The sequence below is a fragment of the Anas acuta genome, chromosome 9 (assembly GCF_963932015.1).
Source record: "Anas acuta chromosome 9, bAnaAcu1.1, whole genome shotgun sequence".
Classification (NCBI taxonomy): Eukaryota; Metazoa; Chordata; class Aves; order Anseriformes; family Anatidae; genus Anas; species Anas acuta.
Genome location: NC_088987.1, coordinates 15,870,685 through 15,896,252, shown reverse-complemented (window position 1 = coordinate 15,896,252; position 25,568 = coordinate 15,870,685). Strand labels below are relative to the sequence as shown.

The 25,568-nt window shown below is 44.8% G+C and overlaps 1 protein-coding gene across 6 annotated transcripts in view; it reads left to right on the top strand.

Moving 5' to 3' along the window:
- Nucleotides 1-25,568, top strand: part of LOC137860915 (uncharacterized) — a 128,900-nt gene that overhangs the window by 61,243 nt on the left and 42,089 nt on the right. For 2 of the 6 annotated variants that reach the window (XR_011099246.1, XR_011099250.1), the window contains exons 6-11: nt 3,539-3,582; nt 6,891-6,945; nt 12,182-14,553; nt 17,234-17,301; nt 17,868-19,323; nt 22,784-22,835. The gene's annotated coding sequence lies outside the window, so the exon portion shown is untranslated. Of the gene's footprint in view, nt 1-3,538; nt 3,583-5,338; nt 6,398-6,890; nt 6,946-12,181; nt 14,554-17,233; nt 17,302-17,867; nt 19,324-20,654; nt 21,174-22,783; nt 22,836-25,180; nt 25,275-25,568 lie in introns of those variants that run through there. The other 4 variants (XR_011099247.1, XR_011099248.1, XR_011099253.1 and 1 more) reach the window with 3 other exon arrangements.

Genomic DNA, 25,568 nt, shown 5'->3' with positions numbered 1-25,568 from the left:
GCTTTCCATTGAGCCTGAGCAAGTGAGAGCTAGGAGCCCACTTTCTGGCCATGAAGAGCAAGCCCCAGAGGGAGGTAGCAGCACTACCAAAAAAAAAAAAAAAAAAAAAAAAAAAAAATTAAAGAAAGAAAAACCCAACAGCAAGGAGTTCATGCTCAGGCAAGTTCACTGCTAAAGGAAGATTTTTTCCTGTTGTAAAACAAGGTCTATGCAAAAAAAAATGTGGAATTGATTTATCTTGGTGGCCTGTTAAGAGTTAATCGATAAAATAACAGTTGCTACCTTATTACGAGAAACTAGCTGATTAGAAACTTGATTAATGGGATGATTTTTCATCACTATAATTAAAGCACTGCATGGCTTCTCTTATAATTGATATTTAATGTTTACAGGGAAGGCTGGTTGCCTATAAGAAACAGATCTTTTTTTTTTTCTCTAATTGTTCACCTGTGGGTCAGGCAGAGGAGGCCAAGTGGCTCCTCTAGCAGTGGGGAAGAAAGGAGAAGATGGGATGCAGTTGGTCAGGATCAAAAAGCAGCCTTTCCATTGCTAGAGGAATGGAAGATCAGTGTTTCATAGGCTAGGATACAGCTGGATTACAGTCTATAAGCAGGAGAGAGTTGTTGTTTTGTTTCGTTTGTTTGTTTTTCTGACAGCGGAGGTCTTGGTAGTCCAAGTTGCAAAGACCCAATAGAAAATCCAAACCAGAAATAAGATCCCACCTTTTACCAGAAGATACAAGAAGGGCTCTGCCTGCTAAAGCCCGGGAGTCATCCATCCAGTATCACCTCTTGGACACCAGAAGCAGTACATGTTAGCAGGTAGTGAAAAGTTAGAGGAAACATGGTAAAGGGGCTGTGGTGCTTCTCCTCGTGTCCTGTTCCAGCTCCAGCATCAGTGTCAGAGAGGCTTCATCAGCCAGAGGTGGTACTTCTGCGTTTAATTGTCCTGGAGGAACTTTCTTCATTGACTTTGTCCACAAAATTTTGGGCCGCTTCCCAAGAGAGGCAGTGGAATCTGCCACATTGGATGCTTTGTCTGAAAGATCTGCTCCAGTCCCTCCAGCCTGTGTTCCCTGGGCATCAGTCCGTAATGTCGGTCATCTTTCCTGGCCTTGATGTCTGTTAACTCTTCAGCTAAAACTAATGTGTTGGGTTGCAAGGATGCAAGCCCTTCTGCCTAGCAGATCCTTCAGCAGTGCTCATGCCCAGTGTGATAAAGGCCTGACCCAAAGCCTGTGTCAGATTCTGCGCCAACTTTAGCTGCTTTGGGGCAGACCTGCAGGACGTAGATGTGTAATGGAGATACAGAGCTATGCCAAGTTTGCATACGAGTGTTTAGACCATAGTTCGTACTATGTTACCTGATCTAAATTAGATTACTGGGACATACTATGTGCATTTTCTCCACTGAAGAGCGGCTGTTAAGTCCTAACCACCACATTCTGTCTCCTTTAATTACCAGCATTAATCCATTTTTTTGCCTCTAACAGAAGACTTCAGCCCTCGCTACAGAGAAACTGTCAGTGATTGTGCCAGCATACGAGCACCAGGCTTGCTCCTGCGTAAAAGCAAGTCTCAAAGTCTCTGCGCATCCCAGGTCCTGTCTTTGTGTCGGCCAGCATGGGTGGCAGCTGTGATGGCAGATTGGGGATGGGCCAAGGTTAAGCAGCGAGGCCGCCGGCACTGTTCCAGCTCTCAGTCTGGCATCCTTCGTGCGGGGAGGTCGCGCTCGCTCCTGTCCCCTGTTGAGTGCTGGGATCTTCTCTTCCGCATCAATCCGCCCGTCGCTGTCAGGATGGCGGCTTGCTTGGGGTGGGTATGTATGCAACGAACGTCACACCACCCCGAGCGAATCTGCAAATCTAATAATCAAAACCATCGCTGATGCATTATTAAAATTGTTTTGTTTTTCTTTCCTGCGAGCAAGAACTGGAGTATTTGGAGGTGGGTAGATAGTGTTAAATTGTGTTTATTGCACGTCTGTTGAATATATAACACGTCTCTGCGACCTCCCTGAAGAGTTATACAAGCCTTTGCACAACATAATAATTCTTAAACACTTAGAAATGCATACAAATACCCTGGTGCGACGACAGGAATCTTAGACCTCACATGCTGGGTGACGGATGCTGCTGGGGGGGCCACAGCTGCCCAGATCCACAGAAGACCTCTCTTGCTGTCCAGGAGCAAATTGTTAATGCATTCTCCAGGAGCGACAGAGGAATCAGCGGTAGGTTTTAAAGCTGATAGCCCCAATTGCTTTTGAGAGAGATGCTCTGGAAACTCTTGATGGCACCAGCCAGTCTGCAGACTCTTTTACCTTGTAATCAGCCAAACAGTAAGAAATCTTCATCATAGAAAGTTTTCTTGTCAGTTTTATTTTGAAAGTAACGTAATGGAATGTGTGGGCTATGCCAGATCTGATTTGTTAGGATTCCATTAAAAATTCATTTTTTAAAGCTGGGAGTGCATACAAATTTTTATTTTTTAACTTTAAAACACAAATGCTTTTACTCTGGCTTCAGATGACATTTTTTCTTTAAACAAATTAACTGAACCCCACCAAACAACATTTTATCCTGAAGTATTGGCTCAGAGTGCTGACTTTTTATTTTGGTGGAAAATATTTCATTGTCTCACTGCGAGTTAGGAGATGGCAGAATTTTTCAGGGTTATGATGATTGATCCAGATTCAGAAAGGAGGCTAAATCCAACACGTGTGTTTCTGGGAAGGGATGGAGCCTGGGGCAGAATTCTCTTCTCTTAATAGCTCCTGCAACTCTTTTCGTGGGCAAACTGGGGTGTGAAGCTTTACTATACTGTAATTGTATATAGCATGCACTTAACCCTGATGTTAAACTGTGTTAAGCCCCAGAGACAGTTAGACCCCTTGGACCAAAATCAGTAAGAGTCAGTGATACAACTTTTGGCAAATTGAGTTTGCATGTACCTGCGGTTATTTGGTTACATTCATCATCTCTCTCTGGCTGGCAGCTCGTGTTTACTGAAGTTGGCTGACTGAGAGTCCACTTCTATATCACGGAGTTTGCTCCTTGGCTAATCTTATTTGGATAGCTGGCAGATAGATATGCTGCAGGCTGTCATTGCCTCTGTTTGCTTTGCTAATATCAGAACAGTTTCAATATTACTTGCTCTGGAATGTGTGTTTTGACAAGATCAGAGTGCAGCTTGCTGTTGAAATGGGTCAGATTCCCACATCTCCCAAATTTTGGCTTGGGAAGGCTGTTTCACAAAAGAAGAATTTGGCTGAAATAGCCATGAATATAAACCCAGTTGTGTATGTATGTGTCGCCTGTAAAACAAGCCACCAGCACGTATTGCCACGTATAGTGGGTACAGATCTCTCTCCTGGGGTGGTGGCTGGTGTCTACCTGCCAGAGCTCTGACTGGAGAAACACAATGCAATGGAAAACCTTACTGGTCTGAGCCTTCTGCCAAATATCAAGTAATTAGTGATGAGAAACAGGTTTGGAAGTGTCCCTGAAATACTTACCATGGGCTTATGTCTCCCACAGAAACCCAGGATGCTGCAGGTGGACTGTATCTCAGCAGAATTTTGGTGAGTAGGCTGAACTGGTTGTCTAGACTCCTGCTTGCCATATTTACTGATGTGGTCTCCTTGAGAATGTGCTTGCTGCTGGGAGAAAGGGAGTTGTTAAAGTCCTCTGAGGGAGAGCAGAGAAACCAGAGAACTTAGAAGGGCTTGTACAAAGCAGGACTTGGAATCTGTCTCCGAGATGTGGTTTATGGCTCTTGCAATGAGCTTCCCTGTGGCTGTTGCTTACCTTGACCATATTTGCCTAGCATTTTCCCTTCATTTTTGGGTTCAGCGTACAGATATGAGCGTCCATAAATTGGAGAGCACTCTGACTTGGCTGGGAGGGCTTGTCCAGGTACTTGCATTACCGCGTTACCATAAATTACCACGAAGCACTCAGTGCATCCCCCCGTATTTCCATTGCAAACGGGAGGTTTTTCAGCGTCGTAGGGTTGTCAGTGGTTATGGCCAAACTGCTCCTGTGTGCCTGTACTCCAGGAAAGCGTGTGTACATGAACAGTGAGAGCAGTTTGTAGGGCCAGCTCGGAACGGCTCGGGCATGTGTTCAGTTGTCCTTCCAGGAGCTGTGACAGCCAGAGGAGCGTGGCGGGGACAGGACACCCTGCGGCAGCCTGCCTGGCTCTGCCCTTCCAGCACAGCCGCGTTCTCCCTCTTTGGCAGTGCGAGAGAAATTTCTGGCTGATCACAAAAGGGCGGGAGGGAAGAATAAATTAATTTAAAAATTTTAGAAAAAAAAAGCCCAGCTACTTTTCATTTTCCAAAGTACCCATTTTCTTAACTATTCCTCCAAATTATCATCTCATTAGATTTATTCTGTTTCCTTGATGTTGTTGTTATTCTGTTTATCCCACGTCACTCAGCAAATGTCTCCCGTCTCCTTCCAGCCAACTTGCACAATACATTACAATTACATAATTACGCCATTGTAATCAAATAATTAAGTTGCACATTAAACACGCATTAGAGCTCACAAAGGAAGGAGCTTCAGACATGGGCATGGAATAGGAGGGAGTGAGCCAGTCAGTGTTGGCACTAATTGCATCTTGCTTTTAATGACTCAAGGACTCCCGTTTTTTGGTCTCAGGTGGCAAAATGGGAGTGTGTTGAGGCTGCTGAGTTTTAAATAAGCAAGCAGGTTTAGTGAGCAGACTCCCCTGTGGAGAGAAACAAGGCTCAGTGACCAAACACACACAGAAAGAAAAAGGGAATAATTGTGAAGCCTACTGCCTTCAGGTCTATTGAAATCTGCTTTAATTGAGGCTCCGAATCAGCTCTCCCAGGAGAAAAAGAAAACCTGTCTGTTGCTGTCATGGGACACAGCCAGTCTAGCAGGAGAAGGACGTGGTTTCTTTGGGATGTGGTTATTTTAGCAGCGGTAGGGGAAGAGTGAATGAGTCTGTGGGTTAGTCGTGTGTGGTTTTTTCCTTTCTGTGTTCATTGATTTGGGTAAAATAATGCCAAGCAGATCCAGAGCTGTTGTTTGGCCTCATCCTTACTCCTTTGCTCACCACAGAGACAAAAGGAGGGAGTGTTTGGGATTCACTGTTTGGTGTAGGTCCTAGAGGCAAAACTGTGGGGTCACTGCTCTTCATTCAGACCCTGTAGGCTGAGCTCTGGGAGAAAACATGGCCCTGGTCTCATCATACCACAAATGAAGAGTTGCAATCTGTTCTTTGAAACAATTTTCAGTCATCCTTTTGAAGGCTCCTGTGTGAGTCTGGGGCAATAAAACTCCCCTGAATCCTCTGTCTCACAGGTGATGCCTACCAAAGCCAGGGAGTGAGCAGCACAGGACGCTGAGGTGATATGGCTGCTGCCAGGGTGCAGAGGTGGGATGGAGAACAACGTGCAGTCTTTGCCCACATCTCTACACCCGTGGTTCTGGGCTATGGATATTAGAGGTCAAATTCAGATAGAAATTGCAGACATGGAGGAAGGAACCTCTGGAGAATGACAGCAAATGCATGGCCAGTTTGATACAGGGAGCTGAAAGGGTTTATCTGGTAGGCCTTTGCAAATAGGCTCACGGTCCTCTCCTAAAACCTTTGGTTAATTAGTCTCTAAGATATATTTGTAATGATATCTTTAAACTGGTTGTTAAAAGCCTTAGAATTAGTCAAGGTTTTTGCTCTCTAAGTACGTGAGGATGTGTGGTGGAAGGTAAGATCTCTGTGTGAATAAGCAATAGGGGGGGAAAAGCGTTTATAAATCAGGAAGCAGTGAGTTGCAGCTGCCTGTGAGGCTCCCTTCTTCTCAGTGACCCGAAGGACAGTGTGCCAGCCGTGTCCTCTTGGGAAGTCAAAGTGGCTGAGAGCTGCAGAAGCCAGCTGAGAAGTGAGGAGCAGTGAAATACTGTTCAGAGGTCCACCGTGCTGCCTGCCATTGCTCTGGTACCATGCTCACCACGCTGCAGTAGCTGTTCAGGTGCTGGAAGACACGCAGAGCTCTTCTGGGTTTCTCGCTGTGCCACAGCTGACTTACACACCTCTTCTAGAGAATCGGACTGCACTGTGGCCCTTCTTCCCATTCAGAGGTGCCCATGTGGCACCAGATAAGCCATGCCTATCCCAGGCAGCATCTTTCCTCAGGGAGGAGAAAGGTTGCAGCAGGATCTCTGCTGCATGGGTCGTGAAGTGGAGAAGGAGACAGGGTGGCAAAATCAGAGAATTTCAGACTCCACCCAGCCACGGTTTAGCCCCATGTTTTTCCCTAAATCTCAAGGAAAAGAATGTGATTCAAAACAGCTTTCACAAATCTCAACTTTAAGCGCAAATATGCACGCTTAAGTAAAAGATTGTTGAGCTTTAGATAAGAGCTCTTTGCTCCATTAAATTCGATTTACTGGGTTCCTGTACCACGTACAGACTTGACAAAATGCAAATTGTGCAGATTAGATAAGATGGTGTTTAAAAGGGGCGGGGGAGGGGGGGGAAGTCTGGCTATTGAAAGAAGATGTGATTCGATTAGCAGAACCAAGGCTGTAAGTGGAGATCGAATGGGCTATAAACAATTTAAGGCTTGGGAGGAGGCCAGCGCTGGCTGGGTATTCATTTATGGTCCAATGTGCTGGCTCTCTAATCCACTAGGAGAAAGCAAGCCAGAATGGGAAAAATATTCTGGGTAGAGTGATCTTTCACATTGAGAGCCCATCATGTCACCTTCAGAGATTTCTGAGCATGTCCATCTAATATTGTATACGTACTTAAAATACTAGAGCTGTATATTTCTTCAGCCCTTCTACACCTATCGGCCCTGTGTGTGTATCTGTCTTGTTTAAATCTCATTCTTTCTATTGCACCCACATCTAGGTGAACTGCTGGAGATACCTGGGTGAACTATCAGCGTGCCTTGCAGTGTTATGGTGTAAGTATGGCTTTAACAGCAATGTTTCCACCAGCTGCTTGCTTATTTCATTGACCTGCTTCTGGAATGCTATTTTGCATGCAGTGACAGAGTTTACTTAAAAAATAAAAAAAATTGAGAATGTGCTACTTGAGATTTTTTTCTGGGTGCACAAATACACTGCATTGCTCCTTTGAGCTTCCTGTGCTGCTGACCGGAGAGGCATGCTAGGGGCTCTTACGAGAATTAATATTTTCTTACAGCCCTGTTTCTGGGAATTGACTGTTTATATAGCTTGCGCTAAAGGAAAAAAAGGCTGCTGAGAAAAAAGCCTGGGAGGTGAAAGTTGGATGTACTCTGAGGCTGAGAAATTAGGCCAACACCCCACCCCCAGGCTTTTTGGATGCTAAGCAGTGGGACTGCATTCCCCCCTGAGCGACTTACCTTGGGGAATAAATACTGAGGTTGTCTGCAGGACCCTCATGCTGAATATCACTTATTCAGGAGTGATAGGAACTGTTGTTCCTCCTTTCCTCTATTTTCTGGACAAACAAGCAAGCAAAAAGGGGGTTACATATGGCTCTTTGAAGGTTAGATTTGACATTAGCTGGTCAGTGATATTTTTTCAGAAGTTTTCCTTTGGGAAATTTTTTTTTGGAATGGAAATGTGGCTAAAATTTTGTTGTGAAGGGAGCATTCTGACAATATTGAAATACCCTCTTTTGATATTTTTCAGAGTGGAATATGTTATGTGTATCCTTTCATAGTGACTGCCTTTTACAATGTTTTAATTCGTTGAAGTCAAAGGAATGCTGTTTCCCCAGGCACTTTATTACGGGGAAAGTTTTGGGTTTTGCTTAACAGCACCTACAAATTTGAAATACCAAAATCCTTTGCAGAGCAGAATTTCTGGTTGCTTGAATGCTTTTGATCCACTCTGTAAATCTGTCTGGACAGACATTTCTCTTCCCTGTTCTTTATTTTCCACCCTGATTTCTAACCTGTCTTCTAATTTGTTTTATGTTCCTGTCCTTCCCTGGTGATGGCAACACCTCCTAATATAGCTTGGTCTGCCAATTCTATTATTTGCTCTTTACTTCTTTTTCCAGCTCGTTAATGTAGAGGTGACAAAAGATGGGTCTAACAGTGATCTCTGCCGAACCCCACCAGGTACATCTCCCCATCTTGACAAGTTGCTGTTTATCATCTTGCTTGGTTTATGGTTTCTTACCCACTTTCTGAAGCACACAACATCTCTCATGTCCTAGCAGATTTGAATGGCTTCTTGGAGTGATCTTTCATAGGTTGATGGATCAAATGTCTTCCTAAGGTTGAAATACAGTTTTTACTCTGGCTCTGGGATGGAGAGGTGAGAAGTTGACCGGGTAGAGGCTGAAAAATCAGTGGTGTTATTTAAAGCAGCATAAGTATTGATAGAGGTAAGAAGTGCTTCTCCACAATGTCCCAATAGCAGGGAATGGGCTGTCCAGGTGGAGTGGTAGTGATAGACATGAGGCACAATGTGGAGGAGTTGCAGGCCTTAGAGAAAACAAATCGAGGAGGTGAGGTTATAACACAGGGCTACCCACCCATCATATCCCAACTGAGAGCTTCCTTTCGTGAGGGAACTGGTCTCTGGCCACCTCATTCCTTGATAGGCCCTTTCAGGGTGCGGTCGTCATCACTGGGGCAAGAGAAAGGCAATAAATCCCATACGACATGTTTCAACAAGAAGTGTGCGTTGACTTTCGTTGACTTTCCTCCCCTCCCTTGCCTGGGACAAGGCTTGGGCACTGCGAGGAGGTCTTGGCCTGGCCCTCCTCAGACCCACTGGGATATCCCCGCCTGACTGTGCTCCAGAATGGCCTCTGCTCATAGGTTGGCACAGCCAGGACGTACCTTATGGCATCTGATTATTTTTCCCTCCTCCCTAATTGGTTCCGTTAATTTATTGTGGACAGGAGCTTGCTCTGCCAAGTACTAATTACAAAGGTTATTGTTTCTGCCCTTTTTAAAGCGCAGCAGGAAAACCTACAATTCCATCACATGAAAAACAAGACAAAAAAGGCAAAAAGTTTTTGGACTGCATGTAACCCCCCTCCAGTATGTGCTGCTCGGCCACTACCTTCCAGTCACAGAAGGAAGCCTCCTGTCTCTGGGACACAGGCTTGGGGTTGTCACCCTTTTCCCTGCTGTAAAGCCCCATCAGCTTGAAACATGCCCTTGAGTAGAGGTATTCTTCATCCTCAGAGCTCTGGATTTTGGAAGCAGGATGGGTGCATTTGAAAGCTGGCCGGTGATGAAGTGGTGCAGTGGCTGATGTTGCTGTCCTTCCTGTCCCTGTGCACACTGCAGCCTCTGGCCAAGGAACAAGCCTGGGCTCACACAGGGTAGTGGCAGCCTGTCCCCAGCTACTGTTCGGTGTGCTGTCTGACATTGCCTTCTCTGCTCTGTTAATGATGCTCACATTGTTCTTAGGCTGGCTGAGATGGCTGTAGTCCATCCCCTTCCTGGCGAAGGGAACTAGACATACTTTGCCCCATGGAGCTGCTCAGGAATGGTTTTCCTCTTTTCCTGGCTGGAGAAGTTGGGTGTCTTGGCTGAAGTGGAATTTCTGCAAAGCCAGGCTTTTGCCTAGCACGTGAGAGGAGGAACAGTTGCTGGCTTTTCTGGAGGCACCATTTGCTGACAGAGCCGCGGCATCTGCCTGGATTAACCTGGATTTTATCGTCGGCTGAAGCAATCTAGACCAAGTGCCCAGCCTTGCAGTTCTGTTGTATTTTGAAGGTGACAATCCCCTTTTTTTTCTATTTTGCTTTTTTGTTATAGCAACATTGCTATGTTGCTCTAAAATGTGGCTTGGTTCTCCACATTGACAAACCTGGTGTTGCAGCCCTCAAGGCTGCAGCTGAGTTCTAACCTTTGCTTGACAGTAGGTGTTCACACCACGCACGAGAGTGTGCTTCGCTCGTGTTTTGTGTGGTATCTGTCCCTTGTGGCTCTGTATTTGCTATCCCAGGCTTTGTTCCCACTGCAGTATTTACTCTGGCTTGTTTCCTGTTTATCACATATCATGGCTAGAGTTTGTTTTTGTTCGGCAGCTCAGAAGCCTTTGGAAATGAGTGTTTATAAACAGAGGGATGTTTGGGACCACAGTTATGTCCACAATAAATCAGCAAACTGCAGCATTGTTTTATACTGATTATGAATATGACTTTGTACTGTTTCTTTTCTACTCCAGCCTCTGCCACAATATCATTCTCATTCAATCTTTTCTCCTTTATAATACTCAACCCCCCTCACTGGGTAGCTATGTACCAGAGTATGTACTGGAGTACCAGATAAATGAAACATACGGGCAGTACTTAGTTTCCTCTGGGTGGCAAGTCTGGATGGCATCTGTGGGCAGTACTTTCATGTGAAGGAAGCACAGTTAAAATCTAGATTCGAAGGGAAGAAGAGTGTATATCATATTTAAAAGAGCTTTTGAGCTTACCATATGAAGGAGAGTTATGTTTTATACTGTAATTTTAATAGTTGAGAAGCTGTATCTCATAGTGCTTTACGAAGCAATGAGGTAGATAGTGATAGTTCAAGCAATGTGTAGGAAAATGTGCCAGCCATATGTGTAGCCATATCTCACATGCAGCCTTGGAAATCATTTATTTTTATTGAAGGGATGAATTTGCCAGAATGTCAAGGCTGTCTTCTGCACTTTTGAAGAAGTGCCATGTTCTCTTTAATCTACAAAGGCTGGAGATGAGAGGGCAGCAAGCATTGCCTCACCAGGTATCTCCTTTTTCCAAAATGTTCCTGCATGTTGGTGAACAGAGACCAGGCTCAGCTTCAGCACATGGCCTTTCTGCTGTTTAATGAAGATTCCTTTTTTTCCTGTCAGACTTCTTTCTTTCTGTCTATACTTCCTTCCACTTGTCCTTCTGCTGAGCCATCCTTCCATCCTTCCTCACAAAATCGCGTATCTGTTTTCCTCTTCTTCCCATATCTTGGCTGCATTTCACTGCATCCTGTGATGTGTGCTCTCATAAGGCTTAATAACACCTGTTCAGGACAAAAGTTTGACCACATGCAGCTGCCTGTGAGAGCCAAAGGGTGCAGCAATTTCACCATGTTGGCCAGAAGACACATCCATGTGTAGATCTTTCAGGTGTCCCAAGACGTGTCCTAGGACTCTTAATATATTTGCCAAAAGCCAATTGTAAAAGAAAAGCAGCTCCATGTGGTGCATTAAATGTTTCATTTTATGTGCCTCAAATTGAGCAAAAAAGTTGGAAGTCAAAAATTCTATCACAAAGAAATCTTTCTTAGTTATCCAATTTGTGCAATATCATATTATAGGGAAAAACAACAGCTATCTGCCTCATAAAGGTTAATATAATAATAAGCAGATACTGACTTCTATTGAGATGAACATGATGATTTATTGACCCAAGAGGTAAATATTCAGTGAAGTGAGCCAGGGTCAATATTTACCACTAGGAGAATAAATTCTTATATTCCTATGGTATGGAGACCATACAAACCAGTCACCAGTAAAATGTCAGCTGCTTTTATGGTGATTGTTGCCATTTGCAAGGAGACAGCTAAGTACGGCAGACTACTGCCAGGTGCTTCACCTCATACTTTTGTAGCAAAAGTCAATTTAAAAGCATTTTATTTCCATACTTTTAAATAGTTAAGAAAGTATTATTAAGAATAAAAATACTTCCCTAAAATCAAACAAACAAAAATGCAACTCTAAAGGGGTACAGTGGTTTGGAATAATTGGGTGTATTTCTTGAATAACTGTTATAATTTTATTGTGTTTTATTTTACTTTATTAGAGAAATATTCAGCTTCCAATTTATAAGCCTGGCAACTTTCAACCAAATTGGAGATTTTCTGCACACGTATTCATTTTGATTGCAAAGCCATTTTTCATTTAAGAAATGCTTCAACACATAAATGTCAAGCATCTCTTGTAGTTACCATGGATAAAGACAGGCTCTGAATGTTGGCACCTGCTCCAGTGCTGTGTTCCCTGGGCAGGATTATCTTTTTCAGACATCAAAATCAAGGGGAATAGGTATAGCATCGTTGTCATTGTCACCACACCAAGGGCCCTAAATCGTCCCATCGGGAGAGATGGGAAGAGTTTGCGCCATTGAGGAACATGGGACAGATTTGGTAGCACGAGGGATCCTCTGATGCGTCCTGGAAGAGCAATAAATTTGTGTAAGCTTTTTCTCTTTGTTCCTAGGGCTGTCAGAGCAAGGCTGGTGGCCGTGGGCTGTGTCATTTACACCCTGCCCTGTCCTGTTCTCTGCTGGTGCTGTGTGGTGAAAAGCGACCTTTTGCAGAGTCTGGCCTGGGGTAAGGCATCGGGGTTTGTTCCTGCCCCTAGCTTTATGGTCTTGGGTCAACTGCACCCTTTTGCATGACTGTTATTCTAGGAGAAAATGTGTGTTCACCTGTGTGAAACCTTCAGCCTGTCCGGCTAAAGCAGTCCTTCACCTCCACATAATCAGTCTCTGAGAGCACAAATGGCAGAAGGACAGTGGCTTCAGCTGGTGGCATCCTGGTTTTGCTGCTGCAGTAGGCTCTGCTGGTTCTGGGTAGGTTTTGTGAACAGGGAGATGTAGCAGGCCTGTGTGCAGACAACTCGTGTTTGTCGGGGCCATGGCGTTAGCGCCCTTCTGCAAGAAGCCTCAGGCGTGTTCTTCAGTCTGCCAGGCAATGTGCTTGGGATCACAACCGTTTCCTCACGGATGCCCACAAAACGTCGTCATGTGAGATGATATCTGTCAGCTGCTCTCACCTGGGTGAGAAATGTGAATTATTGTGTGCTCTGCCTGCCTTGTAACACATCAAGGTCTTGTTTCACTAGTGATGTGAATGGTAGAAACCATAAATATACTTCATGGGGGGGAGAGGGAGGAATTGCACCATCTATTATCCAACTCGAGCAAAGTGACATGAACAAGGATATTATTTTAGAAAGTTTATCTCTTTTGTATCTATGGTGACAAGATCCTTATCGGAGCAAGACAGACTCACAGGCTTTCTGCTCCTTGTTATCTCAGTGTAGGATGACAGTATAAGTATCATGGCTAGAAATGTTATCTATCCTTTATTATTTCACTTGTGAGGGGCTAACAAGAGTGTTATCAGGGTGTTTACAATCAAAACACGTGCAGCTCAAGTGATAAAAGGGAGAACAGACATCTGATCTCCAAGGATATGAAGACAATACAGCCTTGAGCAGGAGGAGATGGATCTTATTATTGAAAATGGTTTGGCAGGCTGGGAATGGACAAACAAGCCCAGGCGACTGCTCACATCATAAGTTTGAGAGACAGGGTGGGGAGAGAAGCACACATACGCGCGCACATACTCTTGCAGAAAATGAAAAGGCGATCGTATCAACAGCACTCTCAGCTGAAAGAGAAATATTTTCCAATAATTTTGTTATGATTTTTTTTTCTGTACTCTCCTCTCACTTGGAGCGGTAATGTGGCAAGCTGTCAGGACCAGCAAGTGCAGTGGAGTTGCTTCAAGTGAGTCAGAATCTGAGAAAGCTTACCCAGGCTCGGAGGGTGGAGAACAGACAGCTGCCAAGATTACTTGTCAGGGGTTTCATTCAGATTAGCGTGGCACTGACCCGAGTTTCTGCAAGGTAAGGAATTAATTTAGGGGTGCACAGACACAGGGTTAGTGGTGACCGTAAACATTATCCTAGATCTCCTCAGGGTCAGAGAGGCTAAATCCCTAACGGACAGAAGTCTGACCCTGGGATGCTTCTATTACAGATCACTGAAAGGAGTTCAAAGATGTCCTAGAGAGCAGATTCTCATTAGTCTACAGCGTGAGCAAACCAGGTGCAAGATGGTGTCAAATTCTGATTTTCTTACTTGACAGGAATTACCCTCAGCTGCTAAGGATGGGGCTGGGCAGTGCAGCACTCCATCCAAATCCAGACCTTGATCCTGGAGGTGGCTGTGTGCTCAGGTCGAGTTCACTGGCTGTTTTTCGCTTCTGTTGGAGAGGTTATGGCAGGGGATGATTCCTGTCTTTTTTCCCCTTTTGGTATTAAAATTTTCTTAAGCCAAGCAGAGGGCATTTGTCCTGCAAAATTAATGTTTTTCCATCATCTTTTCTCACTTGCTTATCTGTCCCATGGCACGCAAGGGCACAGAAGCTTATGCCCTGGGATCTAGGGCATAGCAGGATCTGTAGGCAGCAGAGGACCCAAGCTGAGGGCACAAACACCAGTGCCACGTTTCTCCCTCTCCCATTGGGAAGGAGATGGGGAGGGTGGCGTGTGTCTCGGTGGGATGTAGATGGCATCAGGCATTGGGAGGGACAAAGGAGGGGGCAATTTGTGGGCTGCTAGCAACAGCCCCATCTCTGAACATCTTGGTTTGACTGTATGGCTGGCTGAAAATGGAAAGTAGGAAGCTTTTTTGGATAATGGGTACGGAATGAGCATGAACATCTTACAAGCAGCATTATTCTGCATTAGCCTGTCTGCTTAACTCCATATTCATCTTGATTTAGGTATCAGATAAAGCGAGCTGCTTGCGACCTGTCTAAATGACTCTCACATCACTCTCTAATGGCTGTCAACTCCAGGTAACCCTCCTTCACCCGTGGGTACTGGCAGCAACACCTCTGCCTTGTTTATGAGAAATAATCTCTGGTTGTAATACACGTAGTGTTTTTATTTGAACCCCTAGCTTTGGAGGGCCAGTGGGGCCATTTTGTATGGTAATGTATGACCCATCACTCCTCTCCTGCCCTTCATCCCTCACACCTTTAATTGCACTTGTGTTTCTGAAGCATATGGAATTCATTATTCAGCAAACAGCGTCCTTCGCAATATCAGCCTTAATTAACTGTTCCCCTCTGCATTTTCATGCTCTTATCCTCTCCAAATCTACACACTGAGACAGGCTGATGGCCCCCCACACGCATCAGTGCCAGCCACTGAGCCATGACCAGATAAGAAGAAATGGAATTCCTTATCTCTTTTTTTCTCTTTAAAATACATACACACACCAACACGCAAACCTGGAAAAGGTCAAGGTTGCTGGGAAGGGAGAAGGCCCTTCAAGACAACAAAACCCCCTTCTCTTTTAAGTCTCCATAGCAACTCGATGGAGCATCATGGGATGTCAGGATGAGAGAGGCCTATTCTTTCCGTGCAACACTCTTTCCACTTCATTAGACTCTTTATCAAGTATCTCTGCACTGGGCTGAGTATATTTTTTTGTGTCAGGGAGCAGTGCGGATGACTCAAAAGCATGCTGACCTTTTCAGTGGGACCTGGGAGTTCCTTGTGGGAGTCGCATCCTCTCCCCTCGCCTTCCTCCCCCACAGCCCCCTTGTCTCCAGTTCACATGACCCCGGTCTGCATGGCCTTCTAATCAAAACCCTGTGGCTGGTGAGGTATGAAGGGTTTCTTTATAAAGAGAAAGGAAGAAAAAAGCAAAAAGAAGAGTATGAGAATGTCCTTCACTGGCACTGGAGGTGTCAAGACCCTAGCTGTCAGAGCTGTGCGTCTATGGGGAAGATTAATGACTCTGCTCAGAGAAAATCCAAATAAAATGGAAGAGAATAAATACCAAGCAACTGTGTGGAGGATGAAGGGAAGGGTGAGGAAGAAGTGAGGGAGTGTGACGGGGCAGAGGTATTTCTCAGTCTCGGAAGTGTTTTAACTCCCCAGGGAGGAACAAGTTAGCATAGAAATAGCATAGGAAAGCTCTTTGGATTTAGTCCTGTGGTCTTGAAGGGATGTTTCCGTCTGTGGGTATTGATCATTGAGCGTGCTTACAGAGCGCTGGTTGTGGTAAGGCGCAAACACTGAATATTGTTATCTTAGCTTCCCTGGAAAAAGTACCCACTGTAGAGAAGCCTTTTGTTTTAAGCTTCTCACCACACTAGCCTGTTTCATCCTCAAGGAACCTTGAATTGCTTTGCAAATCAATGCACTGGTTGGTCTTTGGAAGCAAAGTGCTGGTTTTATGCCAGGCAGTAGCACAAAGTGCAGCCCAGGGAGCTGCAGGTCTGGCTCTGCAGGGGTTATCAAGTGATCAGGACCTTGCCATGGGTGATGGGATTGTATTAGCTTTTATTTGTATAAGCCTTTTTGGGCTTACCAAGACACCACAACTACATTTAGTTTCTAAGATGATTCTTTGGATTTTTACTTCTTCCAGGGAGCCATTGCGTGACAGTTTGCAGCTTAATTTGAACAGACTTCACACTACGAGAACCCAGCTGAGCTTCTTACCACAACAGCTCACGGTGTGAAACTCCGTATGGTTGGAACCATATGAATTGGGCAAGGAGAGGGGCTTGTTAGTATGGATGACTGACAAGGCCAAAGTCATTTAAGCAAGTGTTTGTAAAGAGCCTTGAACCTGGGCATGCTTACACCGTGTGCTCCTGAGCTAGATGATTTACATGGGTGTTTTTAGGGGGAAAAACCGTAAAATAAAATGCTCTGCACTTACAGAAGGAGTCAGGGTTATGAATATCCCAGTCCAACTGCTTCAATCCTCAAAGGAGTAATTTTGAAGTGGGAAATCCCATTAATTCATAATAGGACTCTTAAGTAGTTCCCTCTGATGAATTTGTGGCGCTCTGCAAGTCCCATAATTCCCAATATACAGATGAGGAAACTGAGGTTAAGTGACTTAGCCAAGGTCACGTAGGAAATCAATAACCACTCCAGCCCGGGTAGGCAGCACCTCTCACTGACTTCACGCGACTTCGACTCCCGTGAGCGAGCTCTCAGCGCTGACCAAGTGGGAATACCATCCCCACTGTCCTCCCGGTCCCAGTGAAGGAAACATGGGATGAACGCTGTGTGATGTTACTAACCAGGTGCACCCCTGTTCTGGCACAGCCGGGCTGTGGGAGCACGGTTAAGGTGTTTATTTGAGCTTGGCAGCTCTAATGAATGTCCTCAGGCCTCAGAGGAGGCCTAGCCATGCAGAGCAGGGTGGTCGGTGGTCTCCAACCCCAACCAGAGCAACGCTGCTTAACCATCCCTGACAGACGGGTGTTGTCTTGCTTGCAGAATCCTCAAATATGGAGACTCTGCAGTCTCCTGATCCCCTGCTGTCCCAGTTTATCCCAGTGCCCTCTGCCATCTGTCTTAGCACCGTTGCTTTCCCATGGCACGGCAGGCAGGAGCCTGAATCCCATACGCTCCATCTGTGTAAGGTGCTGTGGTTGTGCTTCACAGTGTGTTTCTTGTCATCTGCGGCTTGCATCTGAAAATGCAGCAAGAGCATCTCTCCTGCAGGTGATGCGATCCTGGGGCAAGATTGTCTTCTGGCAGGATAGGGCCTCCTGCGGGACCTGCCTGCAATGGTGAGTGTCTCTGCTGGCATCTGTGGGAGGCCTGTCAGCTGGTGCTCTGTCCTTCCTCCCTGCTCACCAAGTCTCTTTGCTCCTGTTTCACTTCCTCTGCTCGCTGCTTTTGTCTTGGGCTCGTTGTGGGGATTGTCCTGATTTAGGGGTGTTTCAGGAGTGGGAATATGTGTGCTTGATCTACCTTCCTTCCCACGTGTGGCTGGTCCTGCAGAAAGGGGCTGTTTGTCCCAGAGAAGGCAGGCAGGCTGGCTGTAATCCTGTGATCCTTAGCTTGCTCATCGCAGCAACACCGACTATCACCTACGTGTTGTCTTTATCTCTTGTCCTCTTACCAGCACTGCTAGCTGGAGTCACACGGGAGCAAGAGGTGCTAGACTGGATGCAGACTTCTAGCATGGCTCAAGTCTCCAGAAGGAATCCTTCTCTGTCCAGCAGTGGCTTGCTGCCCTGCTCTTTTTTTCTGCAGCTTTTCTTTAGCTAATTCATAGCTATTTGAATTGCTGATTCTGCTCTTGCTGTTACTGTAGCCCAGTGCTAATGATCTGGCTCTATTTCCTTCCCAGGTAAATGGTACAAAAGCACAGCAAGCAACCTGGAGCCCGCTGTCTGAACAAGCATGTGCTGGGATTAACCTGTTGCCAAACAGCTTCACTGTATTTTTTGTAGTGCTTCCTGCAGCCGCACCTGACAGTTCTCCAGAAGGCCGATGAGAAGCAGTTAATGATAAGGTGTTGTTCTTGATGCCACGCTCCTTCCTACTTTGCTCTAAGGTCTCTCGAGGATGGTGTGCACTTCATATTTGCCTCTTTTCTGATCAGCATTTCTACACTCATTTGTCACTTTCCAGACCTCTGACACACTCTCTCCTGTGTAACTTAACCTGCAGAAAAGGAGAAACTCTCAGGAAGGGTGCAGGTGGACTTGGGGGTCTCTGGATGAAGGCTGAAGTGCTCACCTGGGCAGGAAGGTGGGTGGGAGCCCCTGCAGAAGAAAGCTTGGCCTCATGTAGCTCCTGGAGGCTGTCCAAGCCTGGCATTGAAGCTGGCTAGCTTGCTTGATATTTTTCTTGTCTTTGGGCAGTTTTCTGAACTTCTGTCAGGGTTGGGATCACAGCAGCCCCTGCTGATGCTGGGAGAATGCTAGGGGAGAGACGCAGCCTTGAGGACATTTCCCCGTTCTGCAGCGCATGGCAAAGCAGTGGTATTTCAGATTCAGTGGGTGGCAAAGGAAATATTTTGGACTGCAGACTGTAGCTTTAAAAAAAAACACAACACTCTGCGTTTGTTTGTGGTTTCCTTCCTGAAGCCTTTACTGACTCTGAATATATATATATATATATATATATATATACACACACACACACATATTGCATCCTTTTTTACATGCAGGTTTTAAGGCAAGACGGACTTATTCCATCGATTATTATGACTGCAGGTATTAGCTACTCTTTTGAATGAGGGATAGCTTAGGTCCCCATCCTCTGCCACTGGTTTGATTTCACCTTCCTTCTTATTATGGCATTTCTGAGAAAGCTTCTTGTTTTATATAGCAGCTGTGTTGTCTTAATGCAGCTGTAATGTGTGTTTGTCCAGGCATTGCCTTTGGGGGACAGCAGGACTAGGAAGATGTTTTATTAGATCATTCACAAGTCCTAATAATCTCTGAGTCTCTGTAATATCTCTGGATGTCAGCTGTGCGGCTTTCACTGTGTGGTATGGGGTTGTAACCTGGAGATGGGAAATCGCTTGTGTATGATCCTGTATCAGTTTCATCTTGGTTTTAGCTCTCCCCTCCTGGCTGTTTCCAGCAATCAAAGAGGAGTTAGTCCTTGTATGCCAGATCTTAAACCGTATGTTGGCAGTTCACACATAGAGCGGCGTAGCAGCATCAGAGAGGATCCTAATTGCTTGGAGCCTGGCTTGTACAACTTGCTGGTGGCACAGAAGATCTTCCCCTGCAGACTGGATCCTGGACAGCATTCCCGTCCCTGCACCTCCAGCTGCCAGTGTCTAGGCTATGGTAAGGCTGCGGCTTCCCTGGTGCTGAAGTGTGTGTCTTGTGTGTGCTCTGCTTCCAGAGCTAGACTTTGTCAAATTCTATTGCTTCTGCCATAAGAATTAGCATTTCCTCAGCCAGTTGTATTTGGATGGGAGCTCTCTGACCAGTGGTGAATTTGCTCACTCGCATACAAATCCATTATTTGCTAGGCTCCATTGCCTTGCAGCTTATCCAGCGTGGGGGAGTTCTCTAGACCAGAAATGTCTATTGCACTAATGATGATTTTCTTTTTATTTTTTTTTTCTTAATGTAGTGCGTCCCCTCTATATATTGCTCTCATAAAGTATTGCTATATTGCCCTCCTCTCACCGAGTTCTGGTTGTAGTGTGCTTGAGAGCCATCCCTCTCCTTCAAATACCATTTGATGTTTTCTCTTGCAGAGATGTGGGGACTGTGGAGGTCATTCTTGCTTTGTTTCTGGTTGCTTGTGTGTCTGTCATATATTCATTTGCTACAGCTTTTGCATCACAGCTTTGTGGATTAAGTTGTGTTTTAGGCTAATGTAGTAGTTCTGCACTGACTGTGCTTGGAGTTTCAGTCTCCCTTAGTATTCAGTTATGACTTGTATTGTCTTTGTGGTATTGTGACTGGTAGAGTCATTTTAATTTGGCTCTATTTTGTTGTCTTTGTGTCTCCTTTGCGGAGCACTGTTGCTGTCCAGCATGGTCACTGATGTTTTACTTTTTTACCGTCTTTTTGTCTGCTTGTTTGTGAGCTGCTGGTTTCATAAAACACAGCCTAGAAATGGATGCACACCATAGCCATTGGCTGTTCCAGTCTGTGTTTGTGGCTGTTTGGTGTGTTGTGTGGAGAGAAGGGCTAAATAGTCAGTGGGAGGCAGAGGAAGTCTTGTTAAAACTGCTTCAAAGCACTGTGAAAGGGGGAGAGGCTGGTCGAGGCCGGGGTCTCGAGAACCAAGGGGGAACAGGAGAGTGGCCTTGCATGTGATGGCTTCTGCTCCTGCCCTTCTTGACTGTAACGTCCATGAATGCAGACACTTCTCGTGGCTGCCTTTGCTCAGGGATGTGACTTTGCTTTAGCACAAGAAGCTTGCTTGCTTTCCCTGAGCTGCTGCCTAAGGCAGCTGTGTCTGCTGCAGCCACGTGCAGCTTAGACTTCAGCTGGACATGCATTTTGGTGGCAGTTTTGGGGTCTTCCCTTTGTGGGTTTTACATATTTTTTGCCTATTATACGTGAAACAGATCAATATCTCTTTTTTTTTTTTTTTTTTTTTTTTTTTTTTTTTTTTTTTCCTGTGGTGGGTTCATTATGCTGTTTTGCAACAAAAAGGCACATTTAGCATTATGTCTACAAGGGCTGAGATGATACTTTTTGCATTTAATGTTTGTGTGGGCCAAAATGGCTTTGTAGAGCCTATCCAAGATTTTATTTTATTTTTTCCTCAGCTTGCTGCTGACACAATCAGAAGCTCTTGCAGCATAAAGCAGCCTTTCCCTGCTGCACCTTAGCGGTGTGCGTGCTGTTGCTTTTTCTCCTATATCCAGCCCCTCTTGTAATTGCCTCGTTTTCCCATAGTGAGCTAAAGAGCACCCTATTGCTGAAAACAACTCCTTTCAAGGCAACCTGCTTAGGAACAGGGTTTGGGGCTAGTGGTTTCCTCTCTTTGTTTGGGTTTTCTGTCTTGCCACATTCATATCTTTCAGCTTTCAAGTACCTGCAGGAGCCAACTTGCTTCTGACTCCAAGTTCAGTCTCCAAACATAAAAGAAGAGAAAGTCAGGACAGAAAGACATTTAGTCTTTCTTCCTTCCTCCACACCTGCTGTTCTCACTCGTCAAGCACTTCCTAAGGGTAGAGTTCTCCAAGTTCCTAGTCATTACCCTTTATATAAGCATAATATAGTACTGTAACACTCCCTATGGGGAAGCTATCTATTGTAGCAATCTGTAAAACAAAAGCTGGATTGATCCTTCTCCCATTGCTCCCCCAAAAAGCTGCATGCTGTTCCTCAAATGGAAAGTCTGAAAGCCTTCATCAGAGGGTAGTTCATTTTTACACGACATTTTTACACTCAAGCAAAACTGAAAGCAAGGCATAATTTGAAACAGCTAAGCTAGCCGTTAGAGCAGAACCACACAAATAAAATGCCTAGGATGATGTAGTTGAATATGTTGCAGTTAGAAAAATGACAGTGTACAAGGAACAAGAACAACTAGGCAGATGAATGTGAATTAGTAGGAGCAGACTTCCAAAGCAGACAAATCAAATTGAGTATGTAGAGCATTATATTCAAAGGAATCAGGTAAGAAGTACGCTAGATTGTACCTTAAACAACAAAACAGGTGCCTCCACATCCAGAGAGTGATAGAGCTGTGGTTGGGACCTGTGGGACCTGGCTCCCCTTGTCTTTGCCATAAGGCTTCGTGACCTTGCTCAGATCATCATACCTCCTGGTGCATTAGCTTCTGGGCCTGCAGAATAGAGCACGCACCTGACACAGAAGATGCTTTTTAAGATCTGAAAATGAGTCTTGCTCTGAAAGAGCTACCTGAAATTTCTTTTTGAATGGGCCATCTTAACACTTGTCATCTTCTGGGACATTGCTGATTCTTTTGCTCCTTTTTTTCCAGAAGACAAACACATGTATGGGATGTGAAGGGTTGTTTTCACTGATGTTGAAGTTTAAAAAATTGTCATGATTATACACAAAAAACATATCCAACAAACCCAAGAAATACTCTTTGCAGTTGTGAGAAAATGTGTGGTTTTGGACCTGCACAGGAAAATCTGAGCTGGAGGAATTTGTGTATTGTTGAAGTCAAATCCATATATTTCTTGAACAATCTTTCAGGTCACTCTGTAACTTGTAACTTAAGGTCACACTTCTTGAGATGATTATGAAATGCCCCAGATGCTCAGTGTGATGGTCTAGACAAGGCTGCTGAGGGAGAGATGCAGAAAGTGGTTCCTCTGATTGGTACAGACACGAAAAGCCCTTGAAATGGACAGCTTGCAGGCAGAGCTTCCCTTTGATGCTTCCACTTCTCCATTCCTGTAAAGAAAAGACTGATCCCAGTTGAGTCCTACCTAAGGACCAACTTGTGGTCACAGGTGAACTACCCTCTTCAAATCCTGTTGGGTTAATTTCCCCAGTCCCACATCTGAGGTTGAAATTTCACTAGTTCTGACAGAGAGAGATCCCTTATACTATAATATCTGAGCAATTTTTGCTCAGATGCTTCAGCAACTGTATTACAGACCAGTCTTGGCTGTGTGTATTATCTGAATTGTAAAGAAAAGTTCTCTAGCAGTAGCTGAAATGTACAACCTCTTGATGGGAATGTAAGCCAACACATCCTTTACAAAAGGCAAAATTGATCCAATAGTTCCTGTAAGAACCATATTACGATTCTTATGTTATTGGTATAAAATTGAAGGAAATGCGTTATCTGTTTTTCCAGGTTTGGATACAAAAACACGAGCAACAACTGACCTGAGCATGGAAATCATAAAGTATGTCCTTTTAATCAATTGTGTCATGTTTGTTGTTGTTTAAAAGTAAGCACGTGGGTGGTTACTGTGATTTAGCTGAGATATAGTAACTCGTTATCTAGGTGAAACATGTTGGAGCTTGACTGAATTCAAGATTAACTACTATAACCAAATACAACATATGCTGCATGCTGTTTCTTACACCATCCCCAGTAAGGTGTGAATTTGGGTACTTTTTAATCATTAGGAAAAAAACAGACAAAGCTAAACTTTTAAAGAAATATAATTAATTCATCTTCTCATTGATGTAATTAAAATAGAGAACACCAGTATTAAAAGCTTCCTCGGGGCCTCCCCAGGGCTTCCCTCCCTTGCTCGCAGGCTGTGGTTAAGGTCAGGCTCCTGCTCTGGGCTGTGTCTGAGCCATGCTGTGGTGGCCGCCTGCCTGCCTGGCTGGGTGCCCCCGGCAGTAAGCAGGGAGCACTGTGAACCAGATCAGAAATTGAGTGAGGTCTGCAATGGCCATTTCTGCACAGGCTAAAAGGAGCCGGGGCATTCTGACTTGCCCACAGAATTTAGCTTTCAGCTGCTGTTCTGGTCCAGTTCCTCCAGAGATAAATATTTGAGCTGGGTGTGGGTGGATTGAGTTTCATCCTAACAAGTAACTTGTTAACTGTTTATACATATATATATATATATATATTTATTATTTTTATTTATTTTTTTTCCCCTGTTACATTGAGACTTCACTAAGCCTTCACTTTGCTTTGTTTATCTCCATCAGATAGACGTGGATGAAGTATGAGTGGGCTGAGAGGTAGCGGGGAAACATAGGGAGAGCCTGAGGTGGTGATGCACAGACTCAGAGCAAAAGTGCTTGAGGTATAGCTACACGGGGAGGAACAGCTTTAGTGTTCATCAAAAGAGATGAAAGCCTCTGAATCTAAAGGGGTGAGATACCAGTGGAAAACCAGGGTGCTCAGCATCTTAGCAGAGGTACTGCTTGATGCTGCAGGTTGTTGCATTAAGTAGAGAGTGGGAAACATCTCAGAGCTTGGGTGTAGAACGGAGGTAGTGCTGCAGCTAGGGCTTTGGTTGTGATTTTCCAGCTGCATGGTTAGGAGATGCTCTTACTTTGTTGGTCCTTATGGCGAATCTCATGTTTGGTGCTTGGTGAATGCCGTAAATGCTTTGTGTCTTCCAGAGATCCTTATTTTTAAAGATATTTTAAATCTGTGTGGAACTGTAGAGTCCTGGTTGTCCCATCCATGCTTGCAGGGTGAAAAACCACCTCACCCTCTACTGCAGTCACTTGGGTTACCTTTCTTTCACTGGCTTGACTCTTCTTGGGTTTTCCATAGTACTGGAGGATTTTTCTTCTCCTTTTCTTTTTTTATAAATACTATGATTTTTATCAAAGGCTTTACTGTTGAAGACTTTCAGCATGCTCAGGGACTTCCACTTCACCACCTCCTAGATTTAAATGTGGTGTTACCTCCATCACAACTCGTTTACCATGAAACATGTTACAGTGTCTGTTTGGGCAAATCAGTCTATGATGTGGCTCCATACAGCAGTTCTTAAGAAAATCTGTTTATTTTTTCCCCTTTTCTATTATTAACCCTTGTTCATCCATAACAAGTGCTCTGGCTGCTGTTAATGTTTGGTAACTCGTACCAAGTGGTTAGTGTTTTACACTCATCTCTATCAGCAGGTGTTTTGTTTTGTGGTTTTGTGTTTTTTCTTTTTTTTCTTTTTTTTTTTTTTTTTTTCTGTCTCCAGTGATGCTTGTGGATGCGTTTCCTGTTGTGTCCTCTAACTATATTTTACTCTTCGGTCATTTTCTTTGTGACAGTTTGCTGCTGGTTTTTGGAAGTGATTTTCAGTGAATTAACTTGGCAGTTAATACCAACCTGCTTCCTCGGCTTCAACAGCTGCTCGAACCCTGGCTCATCCCGATTTGAAAACGAATGCTGTAATGAATTTGCTGTCAGCCTTTTGCGGTCAATATTTTTGGCTTTTGCTGTATGTCATTCACTCCTGGCATAAGCTCCCCTGTGGCATTCTGCGAGGGAGCTGAAGCACGCATCCACCCCAGGGGCTGGTTCAAGTCCTGCCGGGGGCTCCTGTGACCCAGCGAGTGGCAGAGGTCTGGCCTCCCTCCTTAGCAGAGGACAGGCTGCATGGAGAAGACCTGAACCCACAGGGCTTGCCCGGGACAGCGCTAGCTACAAACCCATGTTTTCTAATTTTTGAGTGCTCCTCAGAGACCACTTCACCTTTTGCAGAATGATTTAGGAGGGTGTGCGGGGTACAGCGCTGTTCAAACAGGATTCCTGTGCGAGTGTTATTTATTACTTCTGTAGTGTCTTCCAGGCTGCTTTCTTCGGTGTCATGTTGATTCTCTGGGGACAAAGGAAACAAAGGAAGGAAAGCGCTTGCAGGAGTGATAAAACAGGAGTATGACTAATATCTTTTTTTTTTTTTTCTCTCTCTCTCTCCGCGGTGTTTTTTCACAGATCAAAAATCAATTAAGGGTGAATTTCTCTGGGAACTCTTTAAACAATGTAATATTTCATTAGAGATTATTGCAAACTCTTTCACATTTGTAGCCTAGGTGTGAATCGCAGAATTAGCCCCGTTTTAATAATTTTCTCAGAGGTAACATTTCTCCGGGCACCCTGTGTTTGGTGCAGGCTGTGTGGCAGCTGCTAGAAAAGGCGCATTTGTCGTCCTTCCCCACACAGAGGTAGA